This window comes from Sebastes fasciatus, chromosome 13 (genome assembly GCF_043250625.1).
Source record: "Sebastes fasciatus isolate fSebFas1 chromosome 13, fSebFas1.pri, whole genome shotgun sequence".
In the NCBI taxonomy this organism is placed as follows: domain Eukaryota; kingdom Metazoa; phylum Chordata; class Actinopteri; order Perciformes; family Sebastidae; genus Sebastes; species Sebastes fasciatus.
Genome location: NC_133807.1, coordinates 8,772,476 through 8,797,519, shown reverse-complemented (window position 1 = coordinate 8,797,519; position 25,044 = coordinate 8,772,476). Strand labels below are relative to the sequence as shown.

General features: G+C 40.6%; 1 protein-coding gene across 2 annotated transcripts in view; it reads right to left on the bottom strand.

Moving 5' to 3' along the window:
- The window catches only part of LOC141780155 (protein kinase C beta type-like), a 128,187-nt gene that overhangs the window by 89,861 nt on the left and 13,282 nt on the right, over positions 1-25,044 (bottom strand). The window lies entirely within an intron of this gene.

Below are 25,044 nucleotides of genomic sequence, written 5' to 3'. Positions count from 1 at the left end.
ACATGTCAAGTCACGTTTCCTCATTAAGCACATATAAAAACAACAAACGTTGACCGAAGTCCTTTAGTGGAATAGAGGATGAGCAGTTCAGAGATATAACCTGATCAGGATGTTCTCATACACCGCTCGTAGTGATAACTACAAAAAGTAACGCACTGTAATTTGTAATATATCCCACAAAATCAATTTGTATGTAATTCACGTAATCGTGTACCAGGAAGTATAAAGAGCGACAAACACCACATAGGGAGGAGATCGGGGTGGATGGGTGGCTAAAAAAACACCGGACTTTCACCCAGAAGCTGTTCATACCCCGTGTGAAACCAGAAGTCAACGTTGATTTATTTATCACGTAACTTCCGTACTTAAGTTACGACACTTACCTAAACCTAACTAAGTTGTTTCCTGTGAAGATGGAAGTATAGTTTGAAAAGACTCTATGCATACAACGAGCAGAAACTGACACGTGCGTCACCTGTTGCTGGACATTCGTAGAAAAACGCACGATAAATGAATGATAAGCTTTTATTTTTAAGATATCATATGAGCCGTTGTATGAGGATATGTTGAACTGGTGCCAGTCCATGCAGTGCTTTAAAAACAAATAAAAGAATCTTAAAATCAATTCCCTAATTCACTGGTAGCCAGTGAAGAGAGGCTAGTACAGGGGTGATATATGGTCTCTTTTCCTGGTATCAGAGAGGAGTCTTGCTGCTGCATTTTGAACTCGATTTTGAAGTCGCAGGCGAGGTAGGACTGACTGAATCCTACGTAGTCGAGGCAAGAGGAAATAATAGTGTGAACTAAAGTCTCTAAATCTTTAACAGGCAGGAATGATTTCAATTTTGCAAGTAATCTAAGGTGGTAGAAGCTAGTGCCTAGTTGATACATCAATGTGAAAGTGACATTACCGTGACATTACCCATTTTCTATTAAGTTACATAGTGGCAGCAAACATGATCCCAGCCCTACTGTATGTACATACTGTAGAGTACATCAAGGTAATCAGCAAACATTCTCTCTTTGGAGTCTTTAAAATGTTAGAGTACAATTTGAATTTGACATTAAGTTCAGGCTAAATTAGATGTGATTTTTGAGACTTGATGAAAGCGGAGTTATTTTGCTGTATCCGAGCTGTTAGACGCAGCGCTCACTTAACCTATGAAAAGCTTTAGCGGTGGTGAATGTACAGAGGGATGCTGTGCTTCTGTCTTAACGCCCACACACTCTTATTGTCACTCCCGCACCGTTGACTCATCGTCAGCCACTCTGGATAAGAACACCTCCTAAATGTCTAAAATGCAATGCAAAAAGCAACCTCGTATTTATGTTACAGTATGCACCAAAATGACTTCTTATTAACGGGAAATTGTGTTTACAAAGTTTGCTGTCAACAGAATTGTAAAATCTGCATTTACAACAAATTCGAGGTTGAGTGTTTTGTTGAAAATAACAAATATACTGTACACATAAATACGCATGAAAGATCATAGGGGAGCCGGTACGATCGCGATCTAAGTGAGATGAAAAGCGTTACATGGCTCCATGTTTCAGGTTGGTAACAATCAGTGGAGCAGAAACATGTGAAAGCTGCGATGCATAGCGAGCCTGTCATCTCCACCCTGATCAATGTCAGCTCCACTGACAGGCAAGACCAACAGAGGAGGCTAAAAATATCTCACAATCACACACGCAGTCGTCATGATTGTGCCCCAGAGTATATTTACATGCTGTGCATGTCTAAGGGAGGGACACAGAGAAGTGCTGTAAATGCACTGAACAAAAGAGGTTTTGATGATAGCAGGTTATAGATCCACTACTAAAATAATAAAGCTTATTTGAATCATCTTTTTTCTGCTGTAGGCTTATAAAATCTTGGACAGCCTGCTTGTCTGATTGTAACTCCAATAAAAAGGACAATAGAGCCACTACTATAAATCAATTGGATGATAGACAGAAAAGTAATCAAATATGAATAATATTTTGATTTATGAAAATCTTTTGCTTGTCTTTATTTTAATGTGATAGTAAACTGAACAGGATGGGTTATAATTAACACAAAGACTCCAACACACACACAAATCATGTGCACCTCCATGATATTGATTAAATATAACCATATGTTGCAACCCTAGAGGAGAGTGATACATTTACTGACAGGAAATATACACAAGCCAACATTTCATTTCATCAAAGCTGATTGTCCACATGACGCATTGTAAAATACTGACACAATGTTAAGCACTTAAATTAATTTCAATCAGGAAAAGTGCTGCCGAGTGAAAAACCGTTTGCCTCGCTCAGAGGCCAAATTTACCATTATAACATTACTTTATAGGAGCAACGGGAGTCAGATGGCGGCTGGCGGTACCGTGGTTTTGCACTCAGTTTCACAAGTGTGTCGGAGAACTACGGTGGCCTTCAGGTAACATAAAAACGGGAAAGGTTCTCGCTAGAGGTGTTTGGTTTGTCTGTTCTGGGCTACTGTAGAAACATGGCAGAACAACATGGGGACTCTGTGAAGCCCGCTCCCTATTTAGATATGAAGGGCTCCTTCTAAGCTAACGGAAATACAACAATTCACTGTTTCAGGTGATTATACACTAACGAAAACATATGCCATTTCAGCTACTACGAAATGTTACATACTGTTCCTTTAAGATACCTTTACTTAAAAGACCAGTGTGTAATAATTAGAGGGATCTATTAGTAGAATATAGTATTAATATATGTTTTCTTTAGAGTATAATCACCTGAAAATAATGGTTGTGTTTTCATTATCAAAGAATGAGCCCTTCGTATCTACATAGGGAGCAGGTCGCCAGCTACTGTGAATTCATCAGTCACAGTATACAGCTGTCATTTCACAATACCTTACTGTAAAAATGATACTACTGTGAATGTAATGCAACTACTAGCCAGTAATTTACTGTGAATGCACAGTGAATTCATCAGGAGAGGTTTCTCTATATGCTAAATAAATGTGTATCATATTTTTGTGTTTATTTGAATTTAAACTGTTTTTCAATGTGTTAAGTTATTGAGGGATTAACAGATAAAACTGTTTTTCAGTATTTTATAATAGTTTTTAAGTGTACATTTACAGCATAGTACTGGCTACTGAGTTGCATTAATGCAACTGGTATAGCCAGGAATTTACTGTCAAAATATTTAAAGTCAAATACTGTAACTCTACAACAGACTTCTTCTAAATCACAGTAATCTAAGCATTTACTGTGAAGTCACAGTCAAATAGAGTAATTCTACAGAAGCATACTGCTAAATTGCGGTATTCTGATGGCCATTTACTGTGAAGTTACAGTTAAATACAATAATTCTACAGCAGCATTCTGCTAAATCACAGTAATATACTGGCATAACTACTGCGAGGTCACAGTATACAGCTGCCAATTCACAATACCTTAAGCCAGTAATTTACGATGAATGCAGGGTGAAATCATTTACAGTGTATGCATTATTACATTCTTCATGCTGGGGGCACAATCTAGGCTGCCTCTTTAACACTCCGTACTACTAAACGATACTTCCTACTTAATTCTTTGCGTAACATAACTCATGGTAAGGGAAGTGAGGTCACACAAGCATGAAGGGATTTGGTAACCACAGTCTAAGAATACACCGATTTTTTTATCTCAAATGCACCGTTGGTATCAGTGATCAGATCAGTGAGTGGTGGATCAGATATTTGAAAAATCATGTTAACATTACATTTAACATATTTAGAAGCCATGCTATTCTATTTCATTCTATTATATTCTACTGTCAAACCTGCACTGATAGGATATAGGTTATAATTAACACAAAGACTCTCTCTCCAACACACACATACAGACGCACACATAATGTGCACCTCAATGGTACTTCACTCCCACACACAATATCCTCTCTTTGGTTACACCACCCACTCACTGCGATGATACCACACACACACACACACACCACCCACTCATTCCAATGATATCGCAGATTGAATACAGGGTGTGCGGGTGGAGGGGATAGAGGTAGAGATAGATGTGTTGAGAGCTATGTGCTCATATTGCTTCGAGGCAACTGCTCTTTTGGAGTATTGCAACTGCCAAGCAAATCCCTCAGCAAAATACACACACACACAGATCTGTCAGAAAAATAGAAGTGAACGTGATCCAACGATATGACCCCTCGGGCAACAACAAAACAATACCTCTTTACAAAAAGACAGTGCCAGAGATGAAGTGTGCCCTCCATGTCTCCCTTTTAACCAAACTCCTAGCTTTTCATCCAACACAATAATTACATCACTCGTCCATTTACACATCCCTTCAGTTTTAAAGTACATGCTTATTATTCACAATGGTGGATATTTAAAAAGACAGGTGGCATTATCTAATCTCACAAAGCCAGACCAACCCGTCAAGTTTACAGAGAGCTGACGTCTAAATACAGAGATAGTATAGTACTGCTGGAATACAAGAGATGCAGATGTTTGATGGGCTCAGATTACTTTTCTTGAATTTCTCCAGTGAAGAGGAGGAGGGATTCTTACACATGATGTCGTTGTACATAATGTTAGTGAAATCAGTAAAAGTAAAATATGTGTAAAGCAACAAAAGAAAATGTGCTCATTATGCTGAATGGCATCAGTCAGCAATATGTTGTAGCAATGAACATCTGGTCAAGATGCAGCTCTTTTTAACTATTTCACATACTACAGTATAAAGGTAGTTTAATTTGAATTTGCAGCGTCTTCCTGTATTTGATTGTTTTCTCACTTCCCCCCCAAATGTTGCACCTGTTGTAAAAAAAACAATGGTGAAGCTGTTATTGTCATTTTCTTTTCTTTTCTTTATTTGCATGAGCTCCCAGGGCCACCGTATGACATTGTATAGAGCGACAATGTTAAGCTTATAGTTTCTCTTCCACCTGTAATGAAGCTTTGTCAAATTCAATCTACTACAGAACCCGGGTGAAGTTTGAGCACCACATCACTTAAGCGGAGATAATTTAGCTGAAGTTCAAGGGGCAGGACCACACCTCAAACACTTCCTGTCATATGTCTAGAAACGCCTTTCTGCCCTGCATGCTTGATTGTTCTCGTTTTCTGTGCCCCACTCTCCCTTCCTTCCTTCCTTTTTCTCTCGCTCTAATATTGTATCGCAGTCCCCCCAGGGGTCCGTGTCACTCTGGGGTCAGGGGGTCCGCGAAATAATTTGCTATAAATTACAAAATTGTGCTGTATCATTAAAAAGTATATATATCTACAGATGGGGACTATTTGTTGCCAATAAAACCCACATATTGAGTCCATTACTACCGCCCACGTTAGCTTTGGGCCAATAAAAACTCAAATGATTATGACACATCACGTCAATCTGTCATGAATCGGTCACTAGCTGGCGAGCATGGAAAAATATTTGATTCAATCCACATCGTCAAGTGACGCTAAGATCAAACTAGCTAAATTGAGAAAATATGACGAGTTATATCGAGCGACAGCGACGGGAGACCAAAATGCGTCATGTGACTTCAGGTGCTAGCGAACGAAGCCGGCCAATTTAAAGCGACATCAGATTACAAAGCACCCGGACTATCAGGGCAAAACAAAGTGGTGTTAACATGATTCAAATTGAAATGTGTTTCTGTTTATCACTATCAAACAGGTCGGAAGTATTTAGGTTAAAAATTACAAAATCGGTCCAATGGCATCTAAGAGTACAAATGGTAGTAAGTATTATGTTTAATCTGTGTTAGAATTATGAGGGGGTCCTTGGAAATTTTTCTCCCCTGGCCCCAAAAAGTTTGAGAACCCCTGTCGCAATGTGCCCCGAGGTCTGCTGAGCCAGGAAGCCATGGTGGAGCTTACCCACACGGCAGCCCTCATCCTGATCTGCCAGCCACGAATACATTTCATAATCAATCAACATTTGTTTTTGCATCTCAGTTAAGGGTGCGGCTCTTGCTAACAAAAGATAAAACCATTAATCATGTTGTTAGCAAATCAACAGCTGCAGCTCCCAAAGTCAGCTTCTGGTGTCTCTGAGCTGAAACTGGTGTCCGTCCAGTTACTGTGGATGTTCCCTGCCTGTGTCCCTCACAAACCCTCCTCCTCCGCCTCCACCTCCACCTCTGCCCTCTCGGTGCCCCCATGTACTGATCTCAGGCTGACTCTGGCTTAGCTGGCACGCTGCCTATGTGCCTACATTATTTATATATACATTAAATATCCATGGAAAACACACACACACACACGCACAGGCACACACACACACACACACACACACAAACAGCTTAATATACATACTAACACAGGCACAGGCACAGTTACAATTTCTCCAAACCTATAGCTGTCATTTCATCTCTGTCCACCTGTTTGTGCGGCTGTGACCTGCACTTAGGTTACTGCAGAGGTAAGCAGCCATGTAGTGTGCCTTTAGAGTCTACCTGTTACACCGGCGGAGCATTAAGTTACACTACAGGCTGCAGTTAGCACCTCAGGATTCCTTCCTCAGCCAACAGGGGAGCATCTCTTTTACCTGTCAACTTAGACTGAGGAGGATCAATTAAGCTGCTGTATAAGAAAGGTTTTACACAGGACTTATTCAATAATCAGCCGTGCAAATGCTTTTAGGTTAATCTCGTTTCTGCAGATAAGGTGACTGAAGCTCTCCCACTACCACCTCTAACCCTTTCTGTAATGTTGCGACTTGTATTACTGCCATGCAAGCGTTGACATGTTCTCATGTTGTCCCAAAAGCCAGGATTTTCTCAAGCCTTTTTCCCCCAGAAGAGAGCATGTCACTGCATGCACAGTCCCTTCAGTGGTCCATGTGATGTTCTCCTTTACATTTTAGGTTCCTCTATGAACAATAACAGTGAGCGTGCAAGGCAGAAATCACATTTATACTACATGAAAGAGCTGAAACGATTAGTTAATTTATCAAGAAAAACAATCTGAAACCATTTTGATTGATCATTTTTCATTTTACGGACTCTCAAATGTGAGGATTTGTTGTGTTTCTTTGTAATATATGATTACCATCATTAATACTTTTAGATTTGGACTGATTTTCTAATAAAACAAGGAATTTGATGGCAGCGCCTCGGGCTTTTGTAAATTATAATGAGCATTTTTTTTTTTACTATTTTCTCAAATAATTGATTCATCAAGGACATAATCAGATAAATCTATGATGAAAACATTATTTGCAGCTGTGATTTGATTAACTAATTGCTTTTAAGGATGTTCAGGTCTTCATCTATTCCTTATTCATAAAATGAACTGATGCAGACCAAAAAAATCATGTGCAGTATTGGAATTTAAATAATACAATTTCATCATGAGTGTCGTGCAGTATGGCATCACTTGAATAATAAACTGAAGCCCCTGTATCAATAACAAATTATTTAGATGCTCATTTCAAAGTGTAAAAGTGTGCGTTATTTTAAATCTTGTTCAGTGCAGTAGAGCAGTTATACTTGCTCATTACACGGCCTTGTTGAATACTCGATTCTGATTGGTCAATCACGGCGCTCTACAGTCTGTTATTTCTTTATAGCAGACCGTTGCTATGTATAACAGACCGTTGTTATGGACGCAGTTCTGATCTCGGACTCTGGAGGACCGTTTTTGTGTCAAATTATTGATTTCTTAAGTAAGTAGCTGTGTAATAAGCGGGATAATGTACAGCTAGCCGGTCATTGTTGTGGAATAAACCCTGACAGAGCGATGCGGCGGATGTGGACCCCGACACGAAGTGGACCCCGACACGAAGTGGAGGGGTCCTGCATCGCCCTGAAGAGGTTTATTACATAACAATGACCCGCTAGCTGTACATTATCCCGTTTACATGTAGCTTGTGTGTATCTTAAATCCATCACACTTCACAGGCAGCACAACTTCTTTCTCTCTCTCTCTCTCTCTCTCTCTCACACACACACAGTAACTTGAAACATGTTTTTGTCAGCTATAGCTGTTCCCACATTGCCCCAATTCCTCCCCAACAGTCACATGACATCATTATGTAAAGGCTGGTTGCCAATCAATACCATCCTCCCTCAAGCTCTCTATATATCAATACAGTGCTCAGAGCGGGGCTCAAAAAGACACCACCCGCCTCTGAAAATTCAACAAGAGTGCATCATCTTACAGTCAGTAAGATGACAATAAATCTATTGTTTACTCGTGAACTGAAACAAGTAACAGTAGATGTTTTCTTTAAGCATAATTTACATCCCATTATAGGTTGACTTTTCTCAAAACACAATGGTTTACTCAGAATTTAGAAAGTATTAAATTGCGACCGACTTCCAAATGTCACTGGTTTACCAATTAACTGTTCTACAGACTTTTAGATTAATGGAATGAATATGATCGACTATTTTGAAAATCTTTTCTTTATTGTCTTCTTTTCATTTCCTGTTGCCCTCCTGCTCCTTTACTCATCTTTTGTTCTTTCTACCATTCTTTTTCTCCTCTCCCCCTTGCTCCAGTATGTTCTGTTTATCAAATGTTGGCAGAACACTGTTGTACGCAGCCATTTCCTCTAATGAGCTGCCAATGTATGTGTGTGTGTGTGTGTGTGTGAGAGAGACGCAGTGACATGCTCTATAGTGATGTCCCAGATTTAGATGCTGTCAGATTCAGTAGCCAGGTTTAACGCTACGACACATGGTGTGTCGCTCTCTAATTAGTCATATTTATTCATCTATAACTGTAGTAGTGCATCACCTATAGTACTATAGGAGCACTCACACAAATACAGATACACAGTGTTCCCTGGTTGAACACCTGCTGTAAGTGGGTATCAGTTTGATCAGAGATTATCTGCATGGTATAAAAAAAAACACTGAATGATGGACTGACTATTAGAATTAGGACTAACGAAGTCCAGGGTTACACTTATCTGTTCAATACAACCCTAACTACTGTTGATTGTGAGAAAAGTTAAGCTGAAACACACTGCCGCCGCAGCGTATTTGTCATATGACGCGCGTCAAATGCCGTCCCTAGCAACAATGGGAAGCGCATCTAGAGAATGTTTACCAGGGATGCACTGATCCGACTTTTTCAGTCCCGATACCGATAGCGATACCTGGGTTTTGGGTATCGGTCGATACCGAGTACTGATCAGATACCAGTGGTTAATTAATAAGCTGTATGTCTCACTGTGTGGAAGTGACGGGGATCATTCGTTTATGTGTAAGGCAACATCAGGCCTGACTTAAACATTGCTTTCCTAACTTTGTAAAACAAAATGTGACCAATAAATACATATACAGTATAGATATAAATTTACTGAATTGTTATTTATTAATAAAATAATAAGTACATACACCAGCAACTTGGTAAAAAAAATTAAAAAAATTAACAGTTACATGTTAAAACCAACAAATTGGTCAAAACTTAAACAGAAATTAAATTCCAGTATATAATGTATATAGTATATAAACATGGAAGTGAATTGAATAGATCAGCCCCATTGTCAGCGAAATGATTCCGATTCAACTGTTTGAGTCAGTATCGGCCCGATATCCGATCCGGCATCTGTGCGTCCCTAATTTTTACACTGTTATTACTACTATTACTAAAGCAAAAGATCTGAGTAAAGTTAGGCTACTTCTTCCACCTCTGCATTGGCTTTAAATCATGTGTGAACACCCACTATTCACACTTGATTTCTCACCTAAAGAGCAAATCTCCAGAGCTATGGCTTGCCAGGCATTATCTGTATATCTATGCCATTGTGGGTCGCATAGCTCTGGATGCTTCTAGACAACTAGTCCCTCCTCTTCCATTCATCGACACACAAGAGAGACAGCGACAGCGAGAGATGAGTGAGGAGATCGGACGTCGAGCTTCCGCGGGAGCAGAGAAGAAGAGCTGCTACGGTAGCCTGGATGTAGCAAAGCTGGAGTGCACACGTGTTTGATGTGAAAGCATGGCTACTTTCTGACTGACATGATCGGCTGTTTTGCTTGCTAATTGATAACAGATGAGAATTCGATTTGTCACATTGACTGGTACCGACGGGGTTCAGTGACTTGACTACAAATGGTCTCCATCAGATCTTATCTCTGACCACGTCCTGGCAGACCTGGCACAGTGTTTAAACTGCGTGGAGAGAGGTCTGGGCGAGCCAGACTGCAGTTCCTGTTTCTGTTTCTTGCTCTTCCTACGGGTCTCAGTGAAAAGGAAACATCCCGGTGAGTGGGGTGAAAGACTCAAAGAAGAAGCTGATGCAACCGGAGGAAGATGAGAGGAAGGTGATAGAGAAGAGAAAGCAGGAAGAAGAAAGTCAATAATCTGAACAAAACACTTCATTCACCTCGGGCAGCTCCCCTTGTGTGTGTGTGTGTGTGTGTGTGTGTGTGTGTGTACGGGTCTTTAAGGGCTTATATAAGGGGTCCGAACAACCTACGCCAATGTATAAATACTCGTGATGCCGCTGGTGAAGCAGGGAGAAGGGTCAGGGAGTGATTCAGCACACCCATATCACTCCTCCTCTTTCTTTCTCTCCTTTCCATCAATCCATCCTCTCCTCTTCCTCTCCTCCTCCTCCTCTTCATCTACAGTTTGTCATGTTGTTACAGTGTGTCTCCATGGGAAAAACACAGAGAATTTCACTTGGCAGGCAAACTGTGACCTCTAGTTGGTGATTATCGTAAAAAGCAAGAGCCGGTGTAAACAAAACAAAACAATCAATTACGCTTTCACAAAAACAAACCTTTAAAATTGCAGCTCTTTGATGTGAGGGTTTTTCAAAAGACCCATCATGTTGAATTATTGTTGAAAGCGTTTTGAGATTTAAGAACTACAATTCTGTTCATTTTTTCTGTTCTATTCATAGAGGTTTTTTTATTTATTTTTGTGACTGAGAACAAAGTCCATCTGCTCTTTAAAGTGGTCTTGCTGTGTTTTAATTTCAGAATCGCCCGGAGCACAGCAGAGAGAGACGCTTGCTCATTTAATTTCACTCCTCTCAGGACACCCCGTTAAAGTGTTTGTTGAACGCGACTGTTCGCTGCCACCGACAGCTCACATGCAGTATGTTTATTGCTGGTTTTTGGTGGAGTTAAGCTTGAATGATGCCACGGCCAGTTGGTTTTCTTACAGTACTCTTGTGACTAAATCAGTTAAGCATGTCATATTCCAGGTATTTCTCAAAAGTATTGTTTTTGATATCCCCCCATTGATTTTTTTATTTAAGCCAGTTAGCCAAACAAATTTGGTCAACAATGATATGTGTGCATTTCTTGTGGAAATGTATATGAGTCTTTCATCCCTATCAGGTATTTCTGTGTGTATACACTGTGTTCCACGCCTCAACCATCATCAGCACCAACACTCAAGTACATTACTTTACACAGCAAGACTAAGTTATATATGATACTACCACTAAATTGATAGGTGTTTTACATATCGTTTACAGATTGATAACAACTGTTAAAGGGTGTTTGCAACTACATCTATTAGCTGGCTATCCTAACAGCTAACTGGAGCTGACTGATCAGGAATCAGTGACAAGTTTCGGTTTGGAATCTGACATGAAGACCCAGACTTTGGCCTCGTCTGAAATCGCATACTATGCACTACATAGTCAATAGGTGTACTATCGTTACTAACATACTTTTGTGTGGATAAACAGTAGGATGTATCTTTTCGGACGCACTGAGCAGTAATTCACGTCGTCACTTCCTGAGAGCCTCCTTTCCGGTTGGAGACGTGTAACCACGGTAAAACCGTGCCAACCTCTTGTGACCAAAACAACGGTTTGTGAGAATCAAAGTCGGAATTAATTTAAAATATATTACGCCTAGTAAAGTGAAATCTTATACTTACAGTTAAATTTAAGCATTAATTATGTTATAAAGCTGGTCGCCATGGTCTGTTATGAACGTTGTCAAAACCGCATTGTGGGATATATATGCCACCGTAGCGTCCAGCGTTGCATACTGTAATATTTCACCTGAAATCTTTTTGAAATTTGCGTACTATTGGTTTCATACTAAGGTTTCGGACAAATTTAAATATCTCACATACTGTTTTAGCCTACTAAATAGCATGTTAGTATGGAATTTTGGACGCAACCCTTCATTAAATGATCACAGCGTTTTCTCAGCTTACCACATATGAGGAGTCAACCGTAAGGCTGCCCCCAACTATCAAACCACTTCATTTGAAGCAATGGAGAAGAGTAGGGTGGCAAAAAGCCACAACCCAGCCACAGAAGAAGAAGAATATGAAGGAGGAAGAAAACAGCGTCAAGTGAAAAGATTTGTCCAAGTAAAAGTGACCGTAACCAACAATATGTGCAAAGATCACAGCCAGAAATACTTGCTCACTCCTTTGAAAATGTGTTCAATATAACAAACATAACACATCTTCAATAATCCTTGTGTGGAATTCAAATAATTATTTTGTGCAAAATTATGAACACAGTATATTCTGTATTTATTGTTGATTCAAGAACAATCTCTCAAACGGATTGTGATTGATCACAATATCAGTAGAAGATACAGTACTTTGTAATAGTGTCAGACCCGCTCATGCCCTGTGAAGTTGTACCATCTTATATTCAATTAGAGGAGAAAAAAAGCAGGAGACACTACAGTCTGGCTGGCTTCACGCTCCGTTCGATTTCAGTTCCAGTGCTGTGCCAGCGCTGTGCCAGCGCTGTGAAAGGATTCTGGCACAAGACGATTTTACGTGGTCCAGCTTACACCTCCACCCTTATCCTCTCTCTCATTGACTCCTTCTCTCTCTCTCTCTCCCTCTCTCTCTCTCTCTCTCATTCACTGCATCCCTTTCACTGTCTTTCATTCACTGCATCTCTCGATTTCTGCAGCACCGGCAACCACCATTTTTAAAAACCCGTGTTAACAGGCAACACAAAACACAGACAACGACTCACAACAAAATAGGCTAAATGGAAGAAAACACAAGCAAATGGACCGACGGTGAAGTCCAGAAGTTAACTCGTTCATGAGCACTCACCCACCGAGCCAAAGGACGAGTGAGAGCTGCTGTTCAGCAAGCTAACCCAGTACAGTGGAAACCGCTTTACAGTGATCACGGTTACAGCGGTCAACGGCTTATACGGATCAAAAAGCTTGGGGACAGAATCATTCCTGTACAAATGTTGTTTAAATAATTTGCTTATAGTAATCAAGTAGTCAGCTTACAGTGTTAATTTTGGGTCTTTTCATACATGAAAACATATAAAAAACATTTTAAAACTACGTTAGACTAACGTTAATTGAATTTTTGTTTTGTTTTTTACTTTAATACCTTGATACTTTGCCTCGCAGACCATCTGTTTTCCACCTAGATACCTGAAGCTGATGCTGCGTGCGCATTGATATCATGACAGGAAAATGAACGAAAAACGAATGCGCACGGAGAAAGCACCTCGTTCAGTGAATTGATGCCTGGTAACATAATGCCCTCAAAGCGGCTCCTCGGCACTGCAGGGGTGGCAGCTCATGCAGACTAGCGCCCGTCTTCCTCCATGCCACTACAGGGTGAGAGAACGAGGAGCCCCGGCAAAGGGACGCCATTCTGCATGCATGCTCGCGCTGCAGAGCCGGCCAAAAAACAGCAACGCCTCACCCTCGGTGAGGTAAAAGGCAGAAGAATTGTCAGCGAGCCAGTAAATAGCGAAGCGGTTCGTTTCATTACTTTTATATTCATGTAATAAATATGCAAATGTCAATTAGATGGTAATCTGCATGAGAAATGATGCACAATAAAAAATGTGGTCATAATAATCATCCGCTGATAGTGATCAATTTTACCCGGACAGACGTGATCAATAGATGCAGTTTCCACTGTAACACAAAGGCTAACCCAGTAGCACAAAGCACACCCACTGAGCCGAAGAACGAAAGCTGATTCAAACTAAAATCGCAAATGGTACTTTCATGTTGGCTCTCTTGCTTGTGTTTATGTGATTGTGGCATGTAACAGAGTTGTTTATTTATTCTTATATTACTAAAAAAAAAAGCTAAAAGAGCTTGTGAAACGTAGCGAACTCACCACTCGCCAATCTCCCAGCTGGAGACGTATGCGAGTGGAGCCAGCCGGCTTACGTCACTTCCGCGCTCCACTGCAAATTTCCCCACTGCGGGACTAATAAAGGGATATCTTATCTTATCTTATCGGTGGTGCAAATGTAAAAAGAAAAAGGCCTTTGAAGGTATGTAGTTCCTCTCAGTGAGTCCCCAGAAATGTTTGGTTCGAAAAGGTCCATTGTTAAACTTTGTACCAACAATGGTTGTCTGTTCTCTTTCTCTTTCTGTGTGTGTGTGTGTGTGTGTGTGTGTGTGTGTGTGTGTGTGTGTGTGTAGGGCCCTTAGTTTCCTCTCAAAGCAGAAGTACATCTACCTCCACAATATGACCTGAACAGGCAACTGCTGCACATGTCCAGCCAAAACACACACACAACCCTGTAATCTCCTGTACTGTACATCAACTTTTCTCCTCTCTCGCCTGCCCTCCTCCCTCCTCCCCTCCCTCCCTCCACCGCCACTTTCTCTCTCTTAACTCCCCCGCAAACAATACCTGCTGTTTTGGTCCAGACAGCAAGAAAAATAACGGAGGCTAGGAAAGAATAAGTTAGAGAAATAGAAAGCTTGGAGTGCTGCATACATTATGTATGACTGCATTTAATTTACTGAAGAGTATAATCATCATCCTCAACATGCAGCTTTATCTAATCCACTGATTTACTCATTAATTCAGAGAGAGAGAGAGGGAGGGAGAGAGAGAGAGAGAGAGAGGTGGTATGAAGAGGATGAGTGAGAGAGAGTGGGAGAGAGGGGGCAGAGGGGTGAGAGTGAAGAGCTGCAGATATTGACAAGAGAGTCGATGAGACTAACAGGATTGAATACCGAACAATGAACTAAATACAAGTTGTAAAAATGCTAGCCTCCATTAAATGGAAAAATAAATGTTGGCACAATACCACAAGTCTGATAATGTGACTTATAGCTTCTGGAAAGACACTCTCACAATGGACACAATATCATGGACATGTACAGTACAATAACCCTGCAATAAATACTATTTGTTAAAATGCTATGTTTGTCTGAGAGGTGTGGATTTAAGCCTCGAGTCATTTTTGAGGCTGTATAGTCTGCTGTGTGGCTGTACTGGATGGCACCGACTGGAGGGTTTGAAAGAGAAACAATAATATGAAGCTTTCAACTCTCAAATACTAGTGGTCAACTGTGGGTTTCGTGGTGTGCTACAATATGATCCATCGCCAACAATAGTCCACTTTGTGAAAGCTTCTACTGTATATGTGCTCATCTAATCAGCGATTGTGTGGTACAGTATTTCTTTAAAAATCCATTGTAAGTGATGCATTATGGACTGCATTTTAGCAAAAGCACTTTTCAATTCCCCTCTCATTCACCCACTCACACACCGATGGCATGCAAGACAGGCTCAGGGTACTTGCTGAGGACACATGGAAACGTGGACAGGAGGAGCTTGGGATTTTTAACAGTCAAATCCGCAAAGCCACTGCCAGCCATTATCTTTTACTATTTTAATACTTCTACTTTATACAAAATATCAAAGCTCTTCTTGTACAATGTTGATGATATCTTAAACCTACATACACACACAGCATTAGTGTGTAGATACACTGTGAACCTGCCTGGTGAAGTGTGCAATAAAAGGAAAAACTTTGTGAGGTGGGGAAAATGTGTAAGTTGTGTGGATGTGGAGCGGTATTTACCGTGTTCCACACCGTAGTGTATGCAACGTATCCTCATACAACGATTCGTATGACATCTTACGAAAAGTTAGATTGTTATTTTTTTGTGCGTTTTCCTGCAAATGTCCAGCAACACGAGTGATCAGTGTACCAGCGTAAGCCCCTGCTGTGTTTAGGCAACACAACTACCTAGTTAGGTTTAGGAAAAGATTTAGGGTTACAATAACTAACGGAAGTGGTGTTAATTAAGTGCAGTGAAATACAGTGTTAAGTTACATGACAAATAAATCAACGTTGACTTCTGGTTTCACACGGGACACGAACAGCGGCCTCTTTGGGTTAAAGTTCTGTGTTTTTAAACCCACCTGTCCACCCCGGCCTCCTCCCTATGCAGACTTTTACAAGGATTACCGGTACATACAAATTGATTATGAGGGTTATATACAACTTCCAGTGCATTACTTTCTGTAGGTTTTATAGTCCTTGGCTGTCTGTCTGTGTGCTGTGAGTTCTGAATCTGAGATTGTGTGTGTTAGGAGAGGGAGAAAATTAACAAAGACCACAAGAGCATAATGTGTGCGTTTGTATGTTTTTGAGGGCAATGCAGGACACAGTCTACAACAACTCGCTCAATGCTTGGCAACAGACCAGTGCTGCCTGGCTGCCTGTTATCCTCTTTATGTATACACACAAAACATTAACATATTTTGACAAAAAACAAACATAGTCTTGTTTACTATTGTTCTGTCTGTCTTTCTAAAACATAAATGGTGTAACAGGAAAAACACCATTATGCAGATTAATTAATTAATCTATGAAGAAGAAACAAATGATTATGATGTCAAAATGAAGATGATGGATGGATGATATTTAAACAATACACTCTCTCCTACTCTCTCCTAGAGAGTGTTAAGTCTCAAACAAACAATAAAAAAACAATAAAAAAGGAAAGTAATGATGTGGGGTGAGCAGTTCAGGAGACAGACTGCTGGAGATAGAGTGCAAGAGGGACAAGTGACAGATGAGAGAGAAAAAAGCAATGAGATGTGAAGACAGGGTGACACAAAAGCAGAAAGACAAATAAAGAAAGAGACATAAAGATGGAGGGAGACTGAAAAAGAGGTCTGGGATCACTGCACTCCTGTCGGCTCGTGTCCCTGTTGCTAGGTTACCATCCATAGATGAATGGGTTAAAGTATCTCAGGGAGCAACAGTGACATAGTTAGCTGGTCTCCATCACATAACACACACACACATAACTTAGAAGAACACAAAGAAATGGAGCAACTCTGAAAACTGTATTTACCCCCGTTAAGATTTAGATTTCTGGTATAAGATGTGCACAAACAGACACATATAGATAAACACACAACAGACAGAAAGCCCAAACTTGAGTGAGTCATTAACTGAACAGAACCGCTGTGTTAAGCCTGAGACATAGGGACGGCTAGGGCTCAGAGGTAAAGCGGGTCGCCCACCAAACGGAAGGTCGGCGCTTTGACCCCCCGGCTACTCCAGTCCACATGTTGAGGTGTCCTTGAGCAAGACACTGCTCCCGAAGGCTGTGCCGTCGGTGTGTGTATGAGTATATTTAGATTAGATTGTGATGAGCAGGTTGGCACGTCGCATGGCAGCCTCTGCCATCAGTGTGTGAATGGGTGAATGCTGACATGTAGTGTAAAGAGCTGAGCGGTTGGAAGACTAGAAAGGCGCTATATAAATGCAGTCCATTTACCAAATTTTTGATTGCCAAGAACGCTTGTAATAAACGAGTCATAAACTTACTGTAAAACGCTGTAAAAATCACCATAAACATGCCGTTAACAGGATTTTATCACAACTTCTCTGATTCCAGCTTCTTTAATGTCAATATTTTCTGGTTTCTTTACTACCTTTGAGGTGTGGACAAAACAAGACATTTGACGACGTCATCTTGGGCTTTGGGAAACACTGATCAACATTTTCCACCATTTCATATACCAAATAACTAATCGCTTAAATCGAGAAAATAATAGATTAATTGACAATGAAAATAATCGTTAGTTGCTGTCCTAGTACGGTAGAAAATGTTGGACATGTATTCATGGTTTAAGAGAAAACTGCTGCTCATGTTTGTACAAATCCAGTGCTACGTGTGTACTCTGTTTTATGTAGGCTAGTTTGTAATAAAAAAACAGATCCACTACAGACGCCTAGGTGAAGACAGAGCAGCACATTCACAACCTTGTATAAGTTTTGGGCTTCAGTCCAAACTGTGACTGTATATCCCTTATAGTGAAACTATAGATTGCAGATTCAACATCAGTATTCAGTCTGAACCTTTTGTCCGCCGAGAAACTGAACGACCTTTTGTCCAAGAAATTATATCACTGTACATTTTCAAGCCCACGACAGCAGCATCTCTCCCCCAGCCGTTAGTAATCCAGGTGGGCCATCCCACCTACACACCGTGATTCACGTTTTAGACATTTAGCTCATCTCGTCATCCAGTCAAGTTGCCCTTCCAACTGATCAGGTTCAATTCGTAGATCACCGCCATTACAAACAACAAATACAGAGTGAGCCAAAAGGTCCTATGACAGTGATCAACGGAGGAGACAAGCGGTGGGAAAGTGAATAATTAAAGAACGAAAGAGCAGAGGGGCCATAATGTTATAGAGGTGAGAGCAACGTGGGTGGAACGGAGTTAGAAACACACCTTTGGCTTCTTTACGGAGACTGCTATAGTGCAGCATTTCTACCACAGTTTTTCACAATGTTATTGCACAAAGCAAAATGTATTTAGGCGATGGTGTTCAAAATGATATTGACATATGAACAGTATTACAAGACACAAGGCGATGGCGCAACATCCGTCGCACACAACCATTGTTACATGAGCTTCTTCTTAAAGGTCACATATTATACTCCATTTAAACTAGTTATTATAGGTCTCAGACACCTCCAAACCATGTCTCTGAAGTTTTTTTTTCAAAAAAACAATCAGATCATGCATTCCAGCATGTCTCTATAACCTCTGTTTCAGCCCATTTCCAAAAGTGCTGATTTCTGTGTCTGTAGCCTCTGTCTCCTCCCACTCTGCTCTGATTGGTCAGCGTTTTCTGTCAATCAAACGTCCTCAACAACACAGCGTCACCCTCCCCGCCCCCCTCGCGGCCTGAGAGCAGGGAGAGAGACGAGCTAGAATAGAGCTTATAAACCACTTTAAAGTTTATAAACCAGAAACTTCAAACAGCGCACGTTACCGGAGGAATCTGATCAGAAATCGGCGACACATGATCAACATCTGCGGTCCAGATTCCAGGTTTTCCTGACGGTTTCTCTCAGGTAAATAATACTATTTATATCTCTGTTAGTTAGCTCAGTGTTTACATTATGCATCAACTCTGTAAACCGTAAACATACACTCTGTTTTACGTCTGTCTTTACAGATCCATCTGTGAGAAATGACCGACAGAATCATCCCAGAGGAGAGCAGACAGCTGAGAGCAGATGGCTGAGAGCAGATGGCTCTGTTTACATGGAGATACAAAGCTAACCCGGTAGCATGTAGCTAACCCGTTAGCATGTAGATACATGCTAACGGGTTAGCTACATGCTACCGCTATGACACGGTGTGTAAACACAGCGACCATCAGGGTGGAAAATAGAAGATGTGAAACAGTAGTCAGTTCATTATTTCTGCTAAAAGATAAATGTATGGAAGATCAGAGTAATGGTATATTATTTACAGTAGTAGCTGTCTCTGTGTTACCATGACTACAGACCACCGGAGCTTAGCTTACCATAGTTTACCAGAGCTGAAGACTTTCTCCTGTACCATGTTAACTTAACTAACTAACAGGTGAGATGATTACAAATGCTGTGAATAATTAATATTGTCATCTGTCTACTCAAATAAAGTTTGACTGTGAAACAGAAATGTGTTGTGTTGCTTACAAGTCACTATTTACTACCTGTAATCTGCTACATGCATAACATCAAATATATATAATATATAAATATCATCTGTTTAAACAGTGTAATTACATAAAGCCTTTGTGAAAGAACATGTTATATTTAGATGATGGGAGTACATGAGGCCTGTTCTGCTGGTTCTTGCAGACTAACAGTAGGAGCTACTTTGCTCAAGTTCGGTTGAGGAGGAGAGACAGTGACGCGCTGTGGGGCGGGGTCAGCTACTGAAGGTTCTCTCTGGTTCGACCAGGAAACCCTCACGTGGCTTGCATTCTCTAATGACGTCAGAATACAAGGAAAAAAGCGAATTTTTTTTCTGCACCCATTTCCGGACAAACGGAGGAGGAGAAAAAGAGAGAGGATGGTCTTTTATGATACTATGGTGGCCTGTAGACACACTGGGGACAGATATTGATGTTTAAAAGACATGGAAAAGTGCATTTTGCATAATAGGTGACCTTTAAAGGAGCTGAACCACATGAAGAAGAAACTCATCTGTAGAGTCATGCCACATTAAGATCCATGTCTCACCACAATCATTTTCTCAGCTTAAAAAAGGCGCTAAAGGAAATAACACACGGCCATGTTCCAGGAAGTGGAAATTTACACATTAGATGTCACAAACTTTGTTTCGCTCATGTTAGTGTGTTCACTAAAAACTCTTTTCAGGTACGTGCACTTCAGAGCGATTATCTAAAAGAATGTTACATCATATCACCATCTAGTTCCATATAAAATGAACACACATATGTATAGTATACACACACACACACACTTCACACAATGACCATTGCATAATCCACACATTTGTGATAATTGGTTTATGCAAATACAGTTTGCGGTCTTGACATTATGTCATGCGCATCCATCCAGCAGGTAAAGTCATGCTAATTCCTAAATTAAACTAAACTAATTTCATGTTCTGTTTGGATTTCTAATGAGTACAAACATAGCAGCAGAATATGAATTATATCCAGAGTGACTTTATAGCTGACCGGTGCAATAAAAGAGGAAAAAAGGGAATCACGTTGTCTTTTTAATACGTACTTTTATCGGGGGGAAAAAAAAGTTTTTTTGTTTCATATTCTTACTTTTTTCTACAATATATTGTTTTTTATACAGTGCATTGTTTTTGTTTATCTGATGAATTAGGACTTGTCTGTTTTTATTTTTGTCGTCTTTGTGAAGCACTTTGTAACTTGGCTTTTGAAAAGTGCTCTATAAATAAAGACAAGTATTATTATTATAAAATGACAGGGGTTTATCTTGGTGGGACTGCAGTATTGATACAAGTCACATAGCATACAAAGAAATAATTACATGTTATGTTGACTCTAAGCAACAAAACAGCCCTGCACCTTCAATGCTACCACTGGGAGTCACCAAGTCAGAAACTTTCCCATTGTACCCATAGGGCCTTTAATGATGCCTGATTAGTGACTGGTGGCGGCCGTCAATATACCAGCCACAGGCAGAATGAGCCATTTCCGCTCTGTGCTGTAGGGAAGCAGCTATTGACAGAGTTAAGTATAGGCGATGGTGCTCTCTGGAACTGACACCGATTCACGATGAGTTAGCACCTATTAATGTGCTGCAGCTATTTAAAAGAAAATGTCAACAGCCAACAAGACATTGGTTTAATGAGCTGACAATTTGTGATACCGCGATCTTTGGAAAACTAAAGACCTCAATCTGACAAATAGGGTAAACTATAACGCAGGAGACTATAGCTTACAGTCAGTGGTCAACTACAGGCTGATTAGCTAAATGACTAAAGAGGTCTTTTTTGAGTGCCTTTTAAAAATGACTCGTATGACTGTTCACTGGCCAAGCATATTTTTTTGACTTTGTTGTCGATGGCACAGAATTAGGTCTTGGCTTTCTAGATCCTAGTTCTTTAGTCGTGCTAGTGGTGTGGCTCTAAGGGGTGGCAAAGTTAGTCAGTCAGTGGGTTGGTTGCACCATCATAAAGGTTCATGGATTTCCATGAAACGTGGGACAGACATTCATGTTTCCCTCAGGATTAACTGTAATCACTTTGGTGATCCCTTTACGTTCTATATACAGTAGCACCATTATCAGGTCAAATTTTTAATTTGTCCAGTACTAAACTTCAGCTAAACTTATAAAACATATATTAGCATGAAAACACCTTACACAAAGATGATGAGCATGCTAAATGATATAACTGGTAAACATTTGTCATTGTTAGCTCAAAACACAGCTGTGCCTTAGTACAGCCTCACAGAGCCGCAAGCATGACTGGAGACTTTTAGTCTCGTCTTCAAGGAAATGGACTGCATTTATATAGATCCTTTCTAGTCTTTCGACCACTCAAAGTGCTTTACACTACATATCAGCATTCACCCATTCACACACACATTGCCATGCCAGGTGCCAGCCTGCACATCAGGATCTAATCTAAATATTCATTCACACACACACCGATGGCACAGCCTTCGGGAGCAATTTTGGTTTCCATATCTTGCCCAAGGACACCTGGACATGGGACATGTGGATTGGAATAGCTGGGGATCGAAATGCCGATCTTCCGATTAGTGGACTACCCGCTCCATTTCTTGAGCCACAGCCACCGCCCCCAAGTTCATTAAATTTGAACATGTGACATAGTTGTGATAACATCTTCCCCTCAAACTAGTAAAGTGATCATTTACATTTTGCTTTGCTAAATTTAGTGACTGGTAGCTGGCTTCCACTTTTTTTTGCTTGTGTGTGTGTGTAGGCTGTGATGCCAGACAAGCTTGACCCACATCGGCTGTCTGATCCTTCCAGATATGTCTCCAAGGTGTCACCGTGGCAACGGGTGTACTATTGCCGCAAATGTCAGCAGCACGGACAACCAAGCCCTGAAGGAGATAGTCTGTCAATCTGTAACTGAAAGTGAGTACAAGCGCACGCGCACACACACACACACAACACACACACGCCCACGCATACACACACACACACACACACACCTACCTGTGGAATAACAAACACACACAGATGCATCAGATAGCCACTCATGGCTGATAACCAGAAACGGTGAGAGCTCCTGTTTTAAGGTCGGTCACTCACTTTTCTACATAAGTATACTGAACAAGACATATGCACAGTCTCATATTAGACTCTCAAACATGTTCACACACTGACAGACACATACACACACATGACAGCTCTTTAACAACCGCCACATTAAACTGAGAAGAGGAAGCAGTTATGGGAGGAAACACGCTGGGTGTTACTGCAGAATGACTGTCAGAAAAACTATTACTATAAACAAAGCCATTATAGTGTCTCCGTTTACATGCATGTGTAGTTCAAACTGAAAATGCATGAATAAATTAAATTTGTTTTGACTTCTTGAATTCCTCTTTTCAGATAGTGGCACGTCACGCATCACATTCACGCTGTGCATAATCAGCTCTAATGTAGACCTTCAAATGGGTGCGTCAGTAGCAAATAAATTCAATTTCAATAAAACCTACTCAGCAGCGTCTCCTCCACTAGTAATAACCAGAATGAGCCTTCCCACCCAAAACATATGATTCATATTATTTTGTTGTTGTGCTTGAGCACACGCTAGTTTAGGATGCAAGTTTGTTGTGTCTGAAAAGCACCAGGGGAACGTTGGAAAAATCAATGCACTATAATGCTGCCATATTTTTGGCCCTATCAATAAGCCGACTGAGGCTCACTATCAGAGATGTTATACGCACTACAGTGGCATGGCATGAAAGACTGCACAATGGTGTTATATAACATGAACTCTTGAAAATGCTGAAAATAAAGTCCTTGAAAAACTGTTTGGGCGAGGTCAGTGCTTAACAGACTGCATCGACAAAATTTGGAAAGGTTTTCCTGCTATCATAAGGATTCGCATGACACAGGTTTTTGAAAGCCAATATTGAAACTGGTATTTTTAACCATGCTATAACGGGGTGGCTCTATGGATGTCAATGTCAGGTTGGTCAGTCCACCACTTTGGTCAAAACTGAAATATCTCAACAACTATTGCATGGATTATCATGAAAGTCTCTGGTCCCCAGATGATGAATTCTACTGATCCCCTGACATTTCCTCTAGCCCCACCATGAGGTTGATAAATCTCAACTATTGGATGTATTGCCATGTCACATTTGTGTACCAATATCCTTGTCCTCCTTAGGATGAATTGTAAATCACTTTGTTCATCCCCTGACCCTTTTCCTCTTGATCCACCATCAGGTCATAATTCCAACTTGTCCAATACTTTGGTTTATGATCAAATACCTGGGAAACTAATAACATAACATTCCCATCAGGTACAGCTGTACGTTGTGTTTAGTACTAGTTAGCATGCTAAACTAAGATGGTGAACATTATACCTGCTAAAAAAACAGCATACACGAAAGGTCACCGTGAACACGTAAGCATGCTGACATTAGCATTTAACTCAAAGCACTGCTGTACCTCAATACAGCCACAAAGAGCTGCTAGCAAGGCTTTAGACTTGTTTAACTTATCTACTTATAATATAATAAGCATGTACTGCACAGTTTCTTGACAGAATTGTGTTTGTAGGCGGAGAAGCGTCTTTAAACAGCAGTAAGACCATATGACAACTAGAAGTGCACTCGGAGAGCGCAGACCTCCGCCAAGGCAGGTTTAATGAACGCGTCATCAGTTACACTGCGCGTGTCCTAAAGCCTGTGGTGTTGATGCACAGGCTGAGCAGAGTTATGAAAATAAATTCCAGAAGCCGGCTCATGATCCGGATCGCCACCAAAATCTAATGGATTGTTCATTGTGCCACACCCCACCCCTCCAAAAAATTTCATTCAAATCCATCGCAGACTTTTGGAGTAATCCTCCAAACGGACAAACCAACAAACCAGCGCCGGTGAAAACATAACCTCCTTCCTAGGCCTCCGGCCTCGGTGGAGGTAATAAAAACTGTCTATAAAAAATGCCATATCAATGAAACTCAACAGGTTATACAGACCAATACTCTTTTTAAAATCCCCTAATTTACACCTAAGGATGTGTTTCCCATGTGCGTTCCTTATCGACAAGCAAGCCTGATGAAGCAGATCCTAAAAGCATAGCCTGCTCTCACTCATTTGCAGAAAATGCTTCATTAAAATGCAGTTTTTGTGGAGTGCAGCATGCCCATTCTTCACTTCTGAAAAACAGAGCTCTTATCAAATAATCTCCATAGAAATGACGACCTGAGGATATGTTTTCACTGCAGGTTTCACAGAATGTTTTCATATAGCTGTGGTCAACCTGCATTTTTCTGAGGAAAGCAGACATAGAGTGCCATACAGAAATGATAGTAGTATAGATGTCTGATTTCACAAGAAAATTTCACCATGAAATGTTTTCC